This window comes from Mauremys reevesii, linkage group 4, assembly GCF_016161935.1.
Source record: "Mauremys reevesii isolate NIE-2019 linkage group 4, ASM1616193v1, whole genome shotgun sequence".
NCBI lineage: Eukaryota > Metazoa > Chordata > Testudines > Geoemydidae > Mauremys > Mauremys reevesii.
The window spans coordinates 24,335,485-24,350,434 of record NC_052626.1 but is presented as its reverse complement, the minus strand read 5'-3'; the positions used below and the strand labels follow the sequence as shown (position 1 = coordinate 24,350,434).

At 43.8% G+C, this 14,950-nt stretch overlaps 1 protein-coding gene across 2 annotated transcripts in view; it reads left to right on the top strand.

Annotated features, from left to right (window-relative positions):
* The window catches only part of EML1 (EMAP like 1), a 222,688-nt gene that overhangs the window by 3,763 nt on the left and 203,975 nt on the right, over window positions 1-14,950 (top strand). The window lies entirely within an intron of this gene.

Genomic DNA, 14,950 nt, shown 5'->3' with positions numbered 1-14,950 from the left:
TCCAATCAATGGTGTTTTCAATTAGAATAAATGATTATTGATTAGGACAGGGCACAGCTACTGCTTGGCTTCCTGGGAAGCAAGGCACAGGGGCGAGACAAGCAGCTAGCCTATGGGACTGGGAAAGAGCCTGGGGTTCTGAACGTTTCCAGTTAATTTGATGTTTTCTGGAACATCAAACCAATGAAGAACGGCCATACTGGGTCAGACCAAAGGTCCATCTAGCCCAGTATCCTGTCTACCAACAGTGGCCAATGCCAGGTGCCCCAGAGGGAGTGAACCTAACAGGTAATGATCAAGTGATTTCTCTCCTGCCATCCATCTCCATCCTCTGACAAACAGAGGCTAGGGACACCATTCCTTACCCATCCTGGCTAATAGCCATTAATGGACTTAACCTCCATGAATTTATCCAGTTCTCTTTTCACAGCCTCCTCAGGCAAGGAGTTCCACAGGTTGACTGTGTGCTGTGTGAAGAAGAACTTCCTTTTATTTGTTTTAAACCCTGATAAAGGTGAATGGTTAATGTTGTTAGGCAATGAACGATGGGGCTGATCTAGAGACCACTGAAATCAGGGGGAGTTTTTCCATTGACTGCAGGGAGGGATCTCAGGAGCGAGTGGCAGCCTGGTTATCAGCCTGGCCATATGATCATTGCTGTGATATCAAGCAGTTCCCAGAGGAACACATGGGATGAATTCCCTGAATGCTTCTGTTTGGGAGCTACAGGATTTCCTGTGGCTCCCAGTTCACATGACCGCTTCAGGACCCCTCTCCACTTACCCCAGGTGGAAGCGAGGAGTCGTACATTATGTATATAGTGCCCACAGTGTGCTGGGAGGTGGTGATGCGTGGCAGTGGGGCACATGAGGTAAGGCTTCCCGATACAGAATATGAGTGTGGAGATGTGTCCCCTTTCTGCACAAGAGGAAAATGTAGTCAGGGTAGGAGGGAGCTCTGGGTGGCGAGCACCATAGAAATCAGGAAGAAAAGAAAGGAGTGTTCTCTCTCGCACTATCATTGTTCTTAACTCACTAGTTCTCCCTTTCCCTGCCTCCTAATATTTATTACAGAATTGACCAAAATGTGTGGGACGTGGAGGCTAACAACTCTGGGGAACACCACTATTTCCTATCAGAGACCCCCCACAGCGTGTGTGAGAAGAATATAAATGCTTAGAAAGAAAAATAACCTTCCTCATGAGAAATCCTCAGTGCCATATTTACCATCAGGCAAGAGGCTGTATAGATATAAAGTTTCTTAAAATTACCTTAGCTAGACAGAAACATTCTGAGCATGACATGCCAATGCTGTCGCCCTCTTCCATCCCTGCCAATGGTACCCATCTTTAATACTGTTAGATCTGGGCACTGTGTGCTGGAAATTACTGCATCTCTGGGTATCTGAAACATTTAACTCATTAATAGACCTGTGCTATGTATCATATGCACCCCTGGCTTGATTATACACATTTGCCTTAATTTGGATTAATGCTCAGACTATCTAGGCCTGACCAGAGTGTCAGCATGCATTACACTGGGAGTGGGAATCCTACCTCCACGCTCCGATTGCATTGTTACCTCAGAGTACTGCCCCAGACCTAGGGACGTATTTATGACGATACTCTGATCAAGAATAGTTGTGTGTTGCAAATAAAGCTGAGTGCTAGTAAGATTTCCAGTCTTCCTTCTCCTTTTAATGCCATCTGCTGTAAAGCGTTTGAACCTGCAAATGTATGGGTGTCCTCCCATGACTTTTCAGCTGCATACCACCTTTCTCATCAGTCCTCCTAACTAATGCCCCTCAAATATGACTGAAAGGATTCCTAGTCTTTCACTGGGAGAGGAAGGTATTTCTTCTACTGCCACCTAGTGGATTTGACGGATCTCTTAGGGGGAAAAAATCAGTTTTTGGTTTATCTATCAAAGACTAACTCAAGGGAGTTCAATGCTGAAAACATGTGGGGGAGGAAAAAACTCTCTGAGCAGGAAAAAACGGGGTTGACTTTTGTTCCAGCCTGCAAGGAAGCTGGTGCAGCAGGCTTGAGGGGTGGGGGCTGGAAGGGGCCCACTTTGTACCAGGCAGGAATCTGGTGGTTTCAAGTTAATTGGAAATATTAGTGCACGGCAAGAAAGCAAGTCAGAGAGGAAAAGAGTTGAGGGGAGAAAAGCCCTGAAGAAGGGCTTGCATGGTTTGCCACCAAGATAAATGCAGGAAGTTTTAGCCTTGACAGAGAGGCGGGGGGACCAGTGAGTAGACCACAGGCCGTCGACTCAGGAAAGCATGGTTCTAGTCCCAGCTCAGCCACTGGTGAGCTGGGGTAAGTCATTTCATCTCTCTGCCTCCATTGCCCCCCCCCCCCCATTCTGTTCTTCTCTAGTTAGACTGTGAGCTGCTCAGGGCAGGGACTGTCTCTCCCTGAGTTTCTATGACTGCAGTACAATGGAGTCCTGATCTTGTCTGGGCTCCTGAGGTGCTATTGAGAAACAACAAACCAGGGCTTTGATCCTTTAATGAAATGGGGTCAGACAAACCCTTGGGCCTTTACAGAGATCTGTTGAAATCAGTGAGGCTCTGTGTGGGCACCAGGATCTGCCCATGAGTGTCCAGTTGCAGAACCGAGGCCGATACATGCTCTTGTGGTCTCTACATTCAGGCTAGTGCTTGTCCATCTCCCCACCACTTCTCTGCACGTAGGCATTTCCTTGGCCATGCCCCAGGGTTCCTGTACCATTAAATATGAGCCAGTCTTGCTGACCTGTGGGTATTTTGGAAGTGGTTAGCAAGAGAGGACCAGGAACCAAGACTCCCAGATTCTGGCCTTATTCTTTACCTACTGTAACCCTCTAAAAAGTGACTCCTGTGGCACCTTATAGACTAACAGAAGTATTGGAGCATAAGCTTTTGTGGGTGAAAACCCACTTCATCAGTTCCACTGCATACGGCTAAATGCAGTGCCTTGCAGCTTATGCTCCAGTACTTCTGTTAGTCTATAAGGTGCCACAGGAGTTGCTTTTTACAGATCCAGACTAACACAGCTACCCCTCTGATACTTTTCAGAGTAGCAGCCGTGTTGCTCACTTCTTGGATGCATCCGAAGTGAGAGCTTAGCTGCTCAAAATAAATAAAAAAAATTTTATTAGTCAACAAGTACCATACTTTTTTTTTCCTTCTGATACTTGTAACCCTTTCGTGTGTGTTTGTGTTTTATGAGTCCCACTCTGTGCCTAATCCACAGAGGCTATGAGGCAGATACAACAGTGGCAACAGAACCATTGCTCTTTAACGCACTCTGTGGCAGCTCATGCTTTTAGCTTCTAGTTCAGTCTCTGCCACATTGGCCAACATGGTGGCTATTGCACTGTCTTAGCAAGTCCCCATAATGGTGACTACAGAACAGGGCCTATTCCTTTTCAGTAGATAGTATATTCTTTACCATGCCCAGCTCCCACCACCATAGCCGCAAGATCCCAGTGTCACTCTCACTAGCCAGGAAACCACAAAGAAAGAGAGAATAGCTGCCTGGCTACCAGGCCATGTGGAATTTAAAAGAGAAGTCAAATAATTTGAAGACTGAGCCATGAATCTCCATGGGAAGCAAGAGCAACCAGACTGTGGGATCCATATCCTCAAACCTCCAGGCTGATAGGACCTTTCCGGTCCTAACTAAATACAGTATGACCTTGTGAGGCATGAAAAGACAAAGTGTTCTGGACAAGCAGAAACAAAAGCACTTTCGTCTGAAGGTCCAATACTGATGAATTGACTGTAATACCAATTATCTAAATTATTCATGAATTCCTTTCTTATTGCTGTCTGTGTCATAGGTGCTGCCAGAGAAAGTCCCATGGCAAGTACTGCATAATGGATGTCTCCAGTGATAATGCAGGTACTATGCTCTCCTCTGAGAGGGCTGCAGTTTTGCTCTGCCAATCCCATATATAACATCAGTGGCACAAAAGTGTCTGTCGTGCTGAGACACTGCTTTTTTGGGGGTGTTTTTTCCTGCTTGCATCATTTGTGCTCTCATTTCAGTGTCATAGCTGTGATGAGTCCCCCCCGGGGTGCCACCTGGCACTGAGGCACAGCTGAGCCCTCTCTCTAGTTAATCTGGATTCCCTCTTGCACTGTGATGTTGTGACAAGCTGCAAAGCCTTCCAAGCATGCACTAACACCAGCATCCACAGGCAGGGACCACACCCAGCTGTGTTCATGAATGCTCTGGCCAGCCACTCATGAACCCACAAGAGAGGCTACAGCCAAAGTATCCCCAGCACCCTAGCCTGGGACCCTAGAGCTGTACCGTCCTGCCCTGGTCAAAACCCAACCAGTATGAATTTATTACCCAGTCCACCACTTCTATAAAGGAAAGCGGATGTGCACCAACTCTTATTCATGAGCTGAGATTTATCCCCTTTGCACTTCAAACAACACAGTGTTTTAGGTAAAATATGAAAAAGCTTTATTAACTACAGAAAGATAGCTTTTAAGTGATTATAAGTGATAGCCAACAGCTCAAAGTAGATTACCATAAGAAATAAAACAAAACACAAACTAAGCCTACAATATTAGATAGGCTCTGAATCAGTAATCTCTCATCCTGACTGATGATACAAGCAGTCCACCAAGTTTCAATAGACAGGCTAGAAATCCCTTTAGCCTGGGACCAGCACCCCCCACCCCCTAATTCAGTCCTTTTCCTCTCGTAATTTCAGGTGTGTTCCCCGCGTTATGTCATTTCCCTCTTTTTTGTATATCTTCTTCCAACTTGCTGGAAAGCTCTTTGACCCAGGTAACAGCAAAACAGTTCCTATTGTGTAGTGCTGGCTCTGAGAGGTTTCTATTGTACACAGTTCCTGGGGTAATCCTTGTGCTTATTTGTATTTCCTCAATAAGACATTAACACTGTTTGGTTTTTCTAGTGTTGTACTTGAAAGGCAGCTTGTGGTTGTTCTCAACCTCACAACACGTTTCAGTAGCACATACATAGCCAAACTTCATAACTTCACATACAATGATAGCACATACAATCCAATAAGATATTCATGTCTAGCAGATCAAGACTTCTAGAATGATACCTCACAAGGCATACTTTGTACAAAACATATCCTAATTATATGACAGTGGTGAAGAAGAGGGTGCCAGGGTGTCATAGTAGCATCATAGTATTCAAAATACCAGGTCACATCATGGTTTCAGGGCCTGTATTATGCAGGAGGTCAGACTAGATGGTCATGATGGTCCATTCTAGAGTAAATCTATGACGCACTGAATCAGTCTAGGCTAGTATTGTCTACAGCATGGGAGAATGAGACTCTCTCCTTCACAAATCACCAAGACAATAGAGACGAGTATGGGCCACAAAGTTTTATCCAGATTTTCCCTACACCCCAGAGTTTTCAGGTCCGTCCCCATTTATAGCACAAGACAAGTGTGCAGTGATCTACCTAGCAGGGAAGTTCATACATGACCTGTGTGGGTCCCAGACCCTGAAGCATGAGCTCGAAGTGCCCACATCATTATCTCAGCTTGCACTGCTGAAAATGTTATCTGGGAGGGGAAGGAGCACTGGGATTCCCTGGGAACGTTCATGCCAATGTAGGACAATGTAATTATTATTACCGTCAGAGGAGGGAGCGACTAATAAGGATCTTGAGAGTGTGTTTCATCCATCCTTCCCTCTGTGGCTTCAAAGGCCACTTTAAAAAGCATAATTAAATAGCCTGAGTGCTAAACCTGCCTTGGCTCTTTTAGTTAATTTCTTTCTACTATCAGGACATAAAGTGGACGATAATTTCCCAGCAGGCTTACATCTCTACACTTAATGAGCTAATGGAGTATCCATCTGTCTGTTTTTCTGTTGTGCTCCTGCTGTGCTTTTCTACCTGTTGTTCAGTTTTTCCCACTGATTCAAGCTCTGGAGCCCTGTAAAGGTTAACGTTTCTTCTCATCACCGCCCCAGCGTCTCTTTGTAGGGTGCCACCTCCCAGACAGAGTAGCTGTACTGATGTTTGGATGGCTGTCTGCACTGAGAATCAGTCTGACTTTGGAATGAGACTTGACTGCACTGAACTTATTTATACTCAACATGGGCTTTTCATTGGCTCACTAGGACAAAGTCAAGGTCTGAGTCTTTTCTGGTTTTGGAGGAGGAGATGGAGATAAATATGATGAAAATCACCACTGATAGTCAGTAGGGTTTTATTATTATGTGTATTAGCATAAAGTCCAATGGCCCTAGTCGTGGTCCAGGACCCCATTGTGCTAGGTGCTGTACAAACTCAGAACAATCACCACCACGGGTAGTAATACAGAGGCAGCATTTTAATAATTGTGAAAACAGTAGGTTTAAACCAAATGCTATGGTCTGAAATGTCTAACACAGTGGTTCCCAAACTTGTTTCGCTGCTTGTGCAGGGAAAGCCCCTGGCGGGCCGGGCCAGTTTGTTTACCTGCCGCGTCCGCAGGTTCAGCCAATCGTGACTCCCAGTGGCCGTGGTTCACTGCTCCAGGCCAATGGGAGCTGCTAGAAGCTGCCACAGGACTCTTTGTCGCTTTTTACTGTATTAGAATAATATTTGTTTCCTTTTCATCTAACGCTGGAACAAAAGGAAGGCATGGTCTGTTCTCTGGAGCACAGGACAGGTAGCCCCAAGCTTCTGAGTTCTGCTCCCACTTCTGCTACTGATTCACTGTTACCTTTGTAAGCTTCTTTGCCTCAGTTTACCCAGTTGTAAACTGAGTGCTAAACCTGCCTTGGCTCTTTTAGTTAATTTCTTTCTACTATCAGGACATAAAGTGGATGATAATTTCCCAGCAGGCTTACATCTCTACACTTAATGAGCTAATGGAGTATCCATCTGTTTTTCTGTTGTGCTCCTGCTGTGCTTTTCTACCTGTTGTTCATGTGATGAATCAATGCTTTTCTAAAATGCTAAGCATTAAGATGTACTAGGTGATACGCTTTAGAATGAAAGGTTTTAATGTTCAATTTTTAAAACGAATGTCTGTTTTGGGAATAAAGCAAACAAGCACTTTCCTTGCCTCAACCCCCTAACATTAGTTGACCAATTTACATAATTTTGGAAAAGTAGTGCTACCAGCTTACAAACCAGTCGCCAGTTGGGGACAAATAGTCAGCTAAGCGCAGCTTAGTTTCTGTCCCTTCCTTCAGGGCTTTGTTTATATCAATGATTCCCAACCTATTTACCATTGTGGGCCGCATCCAGTAGTACCCGTATAGCCCTGAGGATGTCACATGGGCCACAGCTGTGTGCTGATTGCGCCGCAGGTTGAGAACCACTGGTTTATATAATGGAATGCTAAACTGTGTTTAGCCACTAGATGGTGCTGTGTGAAAAACCTTAGGGTACGTGTTCACTACCCGCCGTATCAGCGGGTAGCAATTGATTTCTCGGGGGATCAATATATCGCGTCTCATCTAGACGCAATATATCGATCCCCGAACGCGCTCATGTCGACTCCGTAACTCCACCAATGCGAACGGCGGTAGCGGAGTCGACATGGGGAGCCGCGGACGTCGATCCCACGCCGTGAGGACGGTAAGTAATTCGATATCAGATACTTCGACTTCAGCTACGTTATTCACGTAGCTGAAGTTGCGTATCTTATATCGATTTTCCCCCATAGTGTAGACCTGCCCTTATTTAAAACAAACTACCCCATACATGGCAGGGCATTAAACGATCTTATGATGAACACATCTGGTGTGCGTAAGCAAGTTCTGTGACCCATCCATACCTGGTACAGAACTACATGATGTGGTGTCAAGATTACATTAAAAAGAGAAACAGAAGGAAAATAACAACAAAGGTTGCAAACAGAAGGAACAAAATAGCAAAGGTGGCAGGATCTCTTCAACATGGTTCCAGAGAACTTCTGCTTTGACGCCACCAGCAACTGAACTGTGGCCCTGCCCCCACCCTTCTCCTGAGGCCCTGCCCCTGCACTGCCTCTTCCCCAAGAACCTGCCCCCCACTTGCTCCTCTCTGCTCCCTCCCCTCAGTTGCTTGCCTTTACGGCTGATAAAAAGTAATGGGGCCATGGGCCCCTGACCTCCCGCTCTTCTGGTGCCCCTGACTGGAAGCAATATTTTGCAGGATTTCGAGCTGCAAACAAACTCCACAAAGGAGCTGGAGATGTACAGATATCTTCTTTAATTTATGCTACAGGGAAGCAAGAAGAACATACCTTTAAATTCTCTTACTTTACTGAAGACAGTCACAAAGATATCTGGTCCTGGCTATGTTTGAAGCGTATATTATACCTAGAGAATTGTGGTTTACAAAAGAGCATTTTTTTTCACCAGAGAATTCAAGAACCAGAGGAAAATATTGTATTAGTATAAGAGCTCTGCATGCATTGGCTGAAAACTGATTTGGGGAATGAAAATATCAGACAGGCTGGTTATTGGGTTAACAAATAAAAACCTTTCACAGCAGCTACAACTGAAGAGAGATTTAACTGTAACTAGAACTATACAGAAAGCAAAGCAATCTGAGCTGGTGAGACAGCAAAACCAAGAGCACATTGCCAAACTTGAAAAACAAGAAACTGTCTTAGAAGTTATTACCATCTGCAGCGTGAATGATAAGTCATTACCATAAAACCCCTGAGACAAGGAGAGATCGATCCCAGGCTAAGAGGGGCACATTCTAGCCTACATGCACAAGGTGTGGAAAAGAGAGGATGCATATCCAACCAGAGGCACATGATTTAATACATGCATGAAATATGGACATTTGCAGCTATTTGCCACTCCAAAGTTGTCAGGGAGTTGACTTATTACAGACAGTCAAGAGCCATTGTTTCTGGGATCTATCACTTGTGATGACATAGAGCCTGCCTGGAGAGTGAAACTGAATATTCATGGCAAGACTATTGCATTTAAAATGGACTCAGGTGCTGATGTCACAGTCATCTCTGAAGGGGCTTACAATCCCCTTCAACCCCTCCCAGAGCTGAAGTTACCTGACACAGCTCTGATTAGCCCTGGCAGTATTCTGAACAATGCATGAGCCAGTACACCACATAAACAACTTACGCTCTGAAAGCATTCCTTTTGTTTTTGTATGTGATCAAAAGACCACAGACCAATATTCTTCTCAGCTGCAATGTGGCAGTCATGATGGACCTAGTGAGAAAGGTGTAAGAACTCGATGGAATATTTGGTGATATTGGATTTTTTGGAAGGAGATCCAATACAAATAACCTTGAGACAATGTTGAATGATATAGTGTACATACACTTTTTGCAGGATTCCTATCCCATTACTTCATAAAGCGGAAACAGTTAAATAGAGCAGATTGGTGTAATTTAAAAAAAATCTGAGCCAACATCCTGGTATGCCCCAATGGTACCAGTCATAAAGAAAAATGGAAAGATGTGAATCTGTGTGGATCTTAAGACTTAATGAGGCAGTTGTGAGAAAAATATATCCTCCCAACACTGGATGACTTTTTCTCCCAAAAGTGAAAGGAGCTAGTGTATTCTCCAGGCTGGGTGCAACAAGCAGATTCTAGCAAATTCCCTTAGCCAAAGAAAGTGCTAAACTGACTACATTTATCACACCCTTTGGGAGATTTTGCTTTTGAAGATTACCTTTTGGGATTACCAGTGCACCTGAAATTTGCCAAGGAAAGATGGTAGAACTGTTAACGAACACAAATGGAGTTTGTAATTTTCATGAAGGATATTTTGAGATATGGATCTTTGACAGAGGAACACACCAAAACCTTAAAAAGTCCTAAACCTAATCAGTCAGTTTGGACTGAAGCTAAACAAGGAAAAGTGCCTACCCCAAATAAACAAAGATGGAATCAGTCCTACCCCTGAGTAAGGAAAAGCAATTTGAGAATTGAATGCACCAATTAATGTACTGTGTGGTATATTATAATATAGCTTATATCCTGGGGACGGTAAATTACCTTGGTCGACATCTACAAGACCCTTTAACGATGACAAAACCCCTGAATGAACTACCATTACCGAACACATTTGCCTATGTGGGGCCAAATCAAGAAATTGCCTTTGGAACGGTAAAAGAAATGATCTCAACAGCTCCGGTTCTCAATACTATGAACAAATCCACAATAGTTGTGCAGATGCAAGCAACTATGGCCTAGGTGGTGTACTGTTGCAACAACATGGCTCTGAGTGGAAGCCAGCTGCATTTTGCTCTTGCACACTCACAGAAGCAGAAAAACCATATACACAGTGTGACCAGTTTGGTCACAGACCCCCTTGGGACTGTCATTTGACATGCTGGAATTACCTCTGATCCTGTTTTCCATTGCCAGCTTGGGACTCCAGAACCCTGCCTTGTTGAGCCAGACATGCTAGTCTGCTGCAACACAGAACCAGGTCTGGTCCACGCCCCCAAAGCTGCAGACTTTAACCAAAAACTGCTCAGCAAGTCACCTATCTCCAGCACCCAGACACCCAGTTCCCAATGGGATCCAAACCCCAAATAAAGCTGTTTTACTATGTATAAAGCTTATAGAGGGTGGACAATTTGAGTTTATCCTGTATAACACTGATAGAGATGCACAGCTGTTTGCTCCCTCAGGTATTAATCACTTTGGGTTAACTAATAAACAAAAGTATTTTATTAAGTATAAAAAGTAGGATATAAGTGGTTTCAAGTAATAAGACAGAACAAAGTAAGTTACCAAGCAAAATAAAACAAAAGACGCAAGTCTAAGCCTAATACATTTAAGAAACTGAATACAGGTAAATCTCACCCTCCGAGATGTTCCAATAAGCCTCTTTCACAGACTAGACTCCTTCTTAGTCTGGGTCCAATTCCTTCCCCTGGTACAGTCTTGTTTGTTCTAGCTCAGGTGGTAACTAGGGAATTTCTCATGACTGGCACCCCCTTTGTTCTGTTTCACCCCCTTTTATAACTTTGGCATAAGGTGGGAATTCTTTGTCTGTCTCTCTCTGGGTTCCCACCCCTCCTTCAAAATGGAAAAGCACCAGGTTTAAGATGGATTCCAGTAGCATGTGACATGGTCACATATCCTGTAAGACCCCTACTCTCCATTCTTCCAAGGCAAACAGAGCCATTTACAGGTGATTGATAGTAAGACAAGTTTATATCTTATTCTCCTAACTCCAGACATAGAAATAATACATGCAAACAAATGGGATGAACACACTCAGTAGATCATAAGCTTTGTAATGATAACATCATATTCACACTTATAAACATTCTTATAAAGCATATGGAGTGCAATGTCACACACAGATTGAAATCATCAATGGAAAAGACCCCTGGATCAAGCATTGTGCCAGCATTGCATTCAACTACCTCTGAGCTTGAAGATGACATAAAGGCATAGGTGGATGCTGTGGACACATACAGACCATTGTCAGAAAAGAGACTACTACAGCTACAAAAAGCAACCTGAAACTAGTTTGTGGTGTGTGGAAGATTAAGCAAGTCAAATGGACTCATGATTAAAGTCAATTCCATTGTAATTCCAAATTAAACAAGAGGCGAAATCCTATATCGTCTCCATAAAGGACATCAAGGAGTACCTAAATGCCATGAATGGGCCAACCTGTCAGTGTGTTGGCCAGGCATCAGCAAGAACATAAAGAATAAAATCTGCATGTGAAATTTTCAGAACTAACAGACCAACACAATGCAAAGAACCTTTAATAACAACAACACCTCTACCAGACAGATCCTGGAAGAGAGTAGCTGAATTCAGAGAACATCATTATCTGGATGGACTATTTTTCCAGGTATACAGAAATAATGTACTTGAAAGATATAATATGTCAGTTTTATCAAGAAACTGAAGTGCACTTTTGTTATCGGTATTCCAGAACAACTAGTGATGGACAACAGACCATAGCTGAGTGCAGCAGAATTTAAATCATTCCAATATGATTTTGATCAGATTACTAGCAGTCACATTACCCACAAGTGAATGAAGAGGCTGAAAGAGCTGTACAGACAGCCAAGAAAACCTACAGCAGGAAGATCTATTCTTTGCTCTTCTGAGTTACAGATCAACACTAATAGCAAAAACTGATTATAGTCCAAGGCAACTCCTGATGGGAAGACAACTCAGAACTACTGTTCCAACTTTAGAAAAGAATCCATCTCCGAAGTGGCCAGACATGAAGACAGCAGCTGAATCATATGAAAAGGCAAAAAGTTTATGAACACACTTACAACAGACATCACTCAGACAGACCACTGCTGGGTCTAAACTTTGGTGACCATGTCAAATTGAATGGAGGAAAAAGGATGGACACCTCCAGCTGTCAAAAAAAAAATAAAAAAAAAAATTCAGCACTCAGATCATATGATCTCAAGACTGATAGTGAATTCAACAGAAACCATCACCAAATTTGTTCCACAGGAAGAACAATCAACGGAGCAAACTCTACAGATGGCGGATGCCAAACAAGAAGATAACTCAAGAATTCCAGACCAACCACAACCAGTCAGGGCAACTAATGGACAGCCAAATGACCAAGGTGTTATGTGTTTGGGTCATGTAATTAGAAAACCAATACAATTCAGAGACACTTAACAGACAGATCCATACTGAAATTCAAAGATAGCATGATAGTGTAAATATTGTAAATAGCAGAAATGCAGAACGTAAAGGGGGAGATGTGATGGAACGCTAAACTGTATTATACCACTCAGCAACTAGGTGGTGCTGTGTATAAAAAAACAAAAAAAACACCTCATTTAAAAGGAACCTCAGCCATTCTTGGCAGAGCATTAAAGTATCTTATGATGAACTCATCTGGCGTGTGTAAGCAAGCTCTGTGACCACTGCACACCGGGTGCAGAGGAACATGACAGCTTATCTTCACAAACAAAGAAAGAAACAACATACAAAATAACACACAAAACAGTCTGGTTAAGGGTTCAGATTTGGGCCCTCTGGCCTCCAGTAGCTACTAATCAGGGCCTGCCCTAATGCTGCAGTGTGGCGGGGGAGGGAAGATCCACAGGATGTGCCTGTCTGCAGCCTCCTGCTTTGATTATGGGGTGTATGCTCCCTCATCTCTCTACTATCCAGCTCAGAGTGTCAGCATATCAGCTGCTGTTTACCTGCATCAGTTGATTCCCAGGACCTGCCTGCTGGGTTTTTCCCAGGAGCAGGGTGGGCTGCCCCCATGCCTGCTCTGCCCACATAATTAATGGAGCAAATCACCCAGTTACACAGGTAGACTAAGAAGAAGGTGTAAATCGACCCATAGGTACCTCTATGGGCTTTTCTTACTTGATTCGACTTCAAAGACGATGAGACAGATGTTGTGAAATTGTTTATACTGGTGTCTGTCACAAGTGACTTCACTGAAGTCAATGCAGTAACACCAATGTAGAACAGGTATAAGTGAATGAGGGCTAATAGGTCTGATTGGTTTCATTACTACCTACCATGTTCCTAGAGTGATTAAAAATGGCTATCAGCTGGTATTGTAAGGTACTTGCAGGCACACAAAGGAAAACCTCTGTGACATTAGTAATGAATATCGGGCAAACCTAAGGAGCTCCTTAAATGATTAACGACGTCCTCTTTCCCACACTGGAGACTAATTAGCCAAGTCAGACATTTTCATTCTGTAGTCGGAAGTAGGACAAGTATTTTGATCATGCTACTGTACTTTTGTCTTTGTTATATAACTAAGGAAGAAGCAAAGGAATTGTTCACCTCTCTGCCACCAATTAGGTGTTTGCAGCTGGGGGCCGGACAGGAATCCAGCTTGCATTTAATTCAAGTTTCTGAAACTTTGAGGACTCCGTATAGAAAGCAAACTCACGGGGAATGTTTGTTCTTAGATGAAAGTTAAATCTGGTTGTTTCTGATCTAATGCTGCCACACTGCAAAAGCTGTGCCCGGGCTACCCTACACAAGCTAGCTTGACTCCAGCTAGCACGGGTAACAGTGAACACAGTGCAGCGAGGGCTTCCGCACAGGTAGTACGAGCTTGGCATGGATTCTGGATATGTACTTGGCTCACTAGCCTGCTCTGAAGCCCACACTGTGCTGTCTTCACCGCTACTATTGCCCAGGCCAGCTGGATTCAGCCTAGCTTGGACAAGCTAAACTGGGTACAGCTCTTGCTGCATAGACATGTGCTGGGAAGGGGAAGAGAGAGATAAGGAATGGAGGACAGCATGATGGTATTACTTGTTAATAGTAGTGACTAGAGTCCCTAGCCAAAGCATGGGCCCATTGTGGTACATGCTATACAGAGTAGAGGCAGTCCGTGCCCTGAAGAGTTTATAATGTAAATTGTCAAGTCAGACCAAGGAAGGATTATTAGCTCAATTTTATGTACGGGGCAGTGAAGAAACTAAGCAACTTGTCCAAGGTCACAGAGGAAATCTGTGGCAGAGCCAGGAATTGACTCCTAGTTTCAGTGGCATTGGAACAGTTTGTATAGTGGGGATGCTGAAAGCCATTGAACCAAACTGTAAACCCTGTATGTGATGGAAACCACTTCAAGCCAGGGGGTGCTCCTGCACCACCAGCATCCCTAGTTCTAGCACCCCTGCCTTGTTTCCTGCATCCCAGTCTAGTGGATGGGGGGAAAGCAGTAGATGTGGTATAGCTTGACTTTAGTAAAGCTTTTGATACAGTCTCACATGACCTTCTCCTAAACAAACTAGGGAAATACAACCTAGATGGAGCTACTATAAGATGGGTGCAAAACTGGTTGGAAAACCATTCCCAGAGAGTAGTTATCAGTGGTTCACAGTCATGCTGGAAGGGCATAACGAGTGGTGTCCTGCAGGATGAGTTCTGGGTCTGGTTCTATTCAATATCTTCACTAATGATTTAGATAATGGCAGAGAGAGTACACTTATAAAGTTTGGACGATACCAAGCTGGGAGGGCTTGCAAGTGCTTTGGAAGATAGGATTAAAATTCAAAATGATCTGGAGAAAT